We start from the raw sequence: 4,930 nt of genomic DNA, 5'->3' as shown, positions 1-4,930 counted from the left end.
AGGCTGGAGCATTACGCCGAGCACGGGTATCCGCAATTTCAATACACCACCAACTTCATTCGCCTCGTCATGGACTGGTGGCACGTCGAGAACTGCAAATCCCGTAATGCAGATATTATCGAGATAATGCCCCACGAGCTGTAATAAGTGATGAGTGTTTTGCTACTCAATACCTACGAGAATTTCACCAATTCTTGATTGACTTGAATGAAGGTGCCACTGAAAAAACCCGCACACTGACCGCTGAGACCATGAAGGCATTAACTTTTTGACTAAGAGCATTATCAGTCTTGCTCTCCTTCTCCTCAATCTCCCTGGTGTCCAATATGTGCTTTTGGGTCTGATCAACTCGGATCCCATTGAAAAGCATTATGGGCATGTAGGCAAAATTTAGTGGCCTACAAATGACGGAGATATGCGAAGTGTTTGAGGGGACGATTAAGCAGCAACAAGAGATAATCAGCAAGACAGCAAAAGATCTTCTCGCTCTGCTCTCCAGTAGTATCAATGACAACCTCACACAGCACTCTGAGTCACAACCAGTCATCTTCACTTGCTCCGGATACCTACTATCTTGGTCATTGAGCAAAAGAATCTCCTGTAAATCGTGCCTGCATTCAATTGTAAACAAAACAGATGGTTGTGAGACTAGGGTCGGGTTTGAACAAGAACCAGAGCAAATAGAGACAGAACTCCTACGAACGCGAGACGAACTTTGGCGGAGCATCCACAGGGGCGGGTTAGTACGCCCGTCGGATCTCGCTTTCATGAGTTGCCTCCTCATTTACTCCTTGTACGATGACATCAGATCCGACCATGTCGTCAGTAAGAAGCTCTTGGAGTGTCAGAACTCCAGACAAGTATTTAAGCAAATGGTAGTGATGAGAATGGCGGAAGTAACACTGTCCTCACAACTCTTGGATCAGAAGTGTCAGTTGGTGCATTCCTTTGAGAAGTATATTCCGAGGATTGCTTTTCAGTTTTATACAATGTTCCCCAAAAAAACTAGGCAATGGGATCAATTTGGCCATTCATGTGACAAGAAAACGCGTAAAACAAGATGAAAAGTGCAATGAGGCAAAGATAGTGAAGAAACTAAGCTCTAAGTGAAGCTCACAGAAATATTTTTTGAAAGCGTTTAAAACAATGGTTATTTATTTTTGTGTTCAAAATATTGTTGTTACTATTATTTAAAACCACATCAATGTCTAGTTGATACTACTGATGTTTCATTTGCCTCAAATAACAAATCATTGATTTCCCGAGCTCACCCCTCCTTTTTTCTCGTCCCCCCACTCTGGCACGCAGGCTAGCTCAGTTGTCTCTTATACAGTAGTTCATGGTACAATCATTTTAACAAATTACATTTTTTAGTCTATCAGGGACTTATTTCTTGAGAGACTCAGGAAGTTTACATGCCATAATGTTAATATGAGCAAGATCTAGATAAACGTTTGTTTCTTGGTACCAGAGCCAGTGGTGCAAAAGCAGCATTTCAATCAGGTTCTTGTGAAGCTGACCCTTGTTTCATAGCACCATGGAGAAAGCTCATCACGGTGTTCAAAAAGCCTTATTAAGTTTTTGGGGAAATTCCCAAACACATCTTATAAAAAGTCATAGGGAACAACTTAGATTTTATTGCTTAATGCAATTCTTGCCCAATGAGCCCTGAGAAGAAACAGCAGCAAGATTAAGTTCTGGAAGATAGCCACTAGATGGCAGTACCCCAAAGGTCAACAGCCAAATTCAGACAGGAAATCATTTGGTAGCTTTTGGGAACACATAATCTCCGATTTTATTAAGATGCGATTGCAAAACTAGTTTCTGTTTGTGCTACAGGACCCATGCTACATTATCCACTCATTTTGAGACCATTGCATTGATTATAACAAAAAAGTGATGACCTTTTAGATTACTTCTTAGGTTGAGAGATTCAACAATTTTCTTGAGGATCCGTCATAGCAGTAATGTGAGGTTATTATATACCGAGTGTTGCTCCTAAAACCTATCAATGAGGGATAAAAATGGTTAGAAATTCAGGCAGATTAAATTATGTAAGCCCCAAGGATGGCAAGAAAGAAGTCAAAATTGCATTTTTTGGCACATGAATTCAAACATCTCTGTATGTCTTCATGGTTTAACTTGAATCAACCTAGTGTAGTTTGTTTCACAACTCTTTGCCTTAGGTATAGAGGCCATTTGAATAAACATACTTTTTGCTCTGTTCTTCATGTTCTTGAGCAAAATAGACCCAAGAGCATTGGTTTGCTGATCTGAAACTTGTGGAAAGACTAGATTGTAACAATTCCAAATAAAGTACAAACTGGCAAGTAAGAAGAAAAGCCCTTTTTGATTCTGAAGTCTCCTTTCCTAGATTTTGACACGCCTTTTGACTAACCTATTTCTTGGTATTCCTTGACAATATGACTGCTGGCGCCAAAAGACCTCAAAGGGAGGTTCATTTCGGCTGGTTTGTCGAAGGTAATCACAATCCTGTTTTTTTGAGATTTTCATTGCGACTAAATGATTTTTTTCCTTTTATTTCCGGCCGAACAGATAGAAAACATTAATTTCCTTTAAAAAAGTTTCGAGGCGCGGGACACGAAACATAATAACCTCTCATTTCCGCTCTCGAAGGATCGTCAAGAATCTTTTTTAATCACTCAACCTTGCAAGCAATTTAAATGTTCATTAAATGCATTGCTTTTTGCCGCAATCAATGCAGTTATCTCAAAATGAGTGAAAAATGTATTATGGGTTCCCTAGCACAAACCGAAACTAGTTTTGTAATCCCATCTTAATAAAACCGGAGGTTCTTTGGTCTCACAAGCTACTTATCAATCCCTATTCGAATTTGTTCGTTGACCTTCGGGGTACTGCCATCTAGTGGTTATTTTCGAGAACATGATCCTGCAGTTGTTTCTTCTCAAGGCTCATTGAAAAACTTCCACACCTTAAAACATTATAAAAATTACAATTTTCAAAAACCAGCTCAATGTCATTTAGGAGCACATTTAGCTAGCTCTTGAATATAAATTATGATATCATCCATTACTCCCAGGGATGACAAATCATGAAACGCCATTTTTGACCAGGTGGCAGAAAATGGCAGAAATTCCTTCACAATGAAGCTTTGCCAACGAGGATATAACTTGGATTGGAAATTATTTAAAGCCATTTTTGACCACCTGGCAGAAAATGATGGCAGAAAGTTGCAGAAATTCCTTCAAAGTCGAATCTTGCCATCGCTGATTACATCGCTACTTATTTACATGGGATTCAGTGGTCCAAATTTCTTCGTTTTTACCCCCAAAATGCCCCCGTTATATGTTATTTCAATTTCTCAAAAAATTGTTATCGATTTTCAACATCACAAAATGATAAATTGTTTTTCTTTTCTTGCATAACTTCAAATTAACTGAAAGACTTTGAAATCATGTCTAAAACCCTTAAAAATGCAGATTTTTGAAAATTCATTTGTTTTAACCGTCCACACGACTTTCGGTTAAGCGATCACTGAAAATTGCACAAAAATAAATGAAAAAAAAATCGACAAAGTCTTCAAGAATCGACAAAATCTATAACTTTGCTTGCTGCATGTATTGTCTTCAGAATTCAATTGAATGCGTAACTAAGTGTACTCATGATGATAGTAAAACACATAATCAAATATTACATTTTTAGTGCGTTTTAAGTGACATTATACAGCATTTTGAGCTATTGTGAGACCATGCAAGAGAAAGAAGAAGAGTCTTTCATTTTTGTAATTGTGAAAATCGACATTAATTATTTGGGAAATTAAAAAACATATACGGGGCATTTTGGGGCTAAAAACGATGAAATTTGGACCACTGAATCCCATGTAACTAAGTAGCAGAGTAATAGATGATATCATAATTTATATTCAAGAGCTAACAAATAATTTACATTGAGTACGTTTTCGAAATTTTTAGATTTTATATTGTTTTTAGGTATGTAAGTTTTTCATGTGGGCTAGAATGCCATAAACAATAATTTCCAAATTGCTCTTCATAATTTTCTAAGTTAGAAAAATGCTAAGATGTGTTTCGGAATTTCCGCCAAAACTTTAAAGGGCATTTTTACCACTGTGTCATATCATTGATACTCTAGCCTCAACATTCTCATCACGACCTGTCGAGTATTCGGAGAAATACTTGAGTGCATCTTGGCTGCTTTCTGCCACGCTAAATTGGTAAGAGCACTTCTGATCTTATTTTGCATTCTGCATCACTGGCTCTGGTAAAAGAAAACAAAAGTTTATCCCAGAGCTTGCTCAAATATCCCCATTGGAACGATGTAGGAGACAATTTCTAAATTGGGTACCCATATCAAAAGGTACGAACTTTTCATACGACCATGTAAATGGCAGTAGGCAGTGCAACAAGGAAGTGGCTATTAATGCGAGCATATCAGCTAATCTCTATCCAACTTATAATGAATTATGCAGCAAATATGACTTGCCTAAGCCAAACTTAGACTGATTGGAACGGTACATAATTACCCTGGTTTTGATGTTGATTGAGCAGAGCTGAGGAACGGGTGAATGGCGGAAGAGCCCAACCAGGATTTCATCGTCTGAGATGACAGTCCGACAAAAATTGAAAGAAGAAGTTGGTCTAAATGGAAATCTTTGCGAAACTGGCTTGATTTTCATTCCCTTGTACATGAAGACAAACTTAGACGCGGTCAAAATCACCAATCCTCGATTGGGAATAGGCAAGAAGTCAAGGAAGCCGGATCCGCCAACCTTCCAGGAATCCGTCAAAGTCCAAGTCTTTTTTTCATTGTCGAACTTGTGGCAAGAAAATAATGCGGAACCAGTTACAGGTTCGGCTTTGCTACAACCAAGCAAGACATTGTCAACCACAGTGTACTGAAAATCAAAGTCATTTTGTCATGCATCATGTCT

The 4,930-nt window shown here is 38.3% G+C and overlaps 1 long non-coding RNA gene across 1 annotated transcript in view; it reads right to left on the bottom strand.

Moving 5' to 3' along the window:
* The window catches only part of LOC131883605 (uncharacterized), a 9,313-nt gene extending 4,397 nt beyond the window's left edge, over positions 1-4,916 (bottom strand). The window contains exon 1 of the long non-coding RNA XR_009373623.1: positions 4,523-4,916. This is a non-coding gene — a long non-coding RNA (uncharacterized LOC131883605). The remainder of the gene's footprint in view (positions 1-4,522) is intronic.
* Positions 4,917-4,930: the final 14 nt, after the last annotated feature.

This window comes from Tigriopus californicus, chromosome 7, assembly GCF_007210705.1.
Source record: "Tigriopus californicus strain San Diego chromosome 7, Tcal_SD_v2.1, whole genome shotgun sequence".
Classification (NCBI taxonomy): Eukaryota; Metazoa; Arthropoda; class Copepoda; order Harpacticoida; family Harpacticidae; genus Tigriopus; species Tigriopus californicus.
The sequence above is the reverse complement of the archived record's forward strand: the minus strand, read 5'-3'. Positions and strand labels throughout refer to the sequence as shown.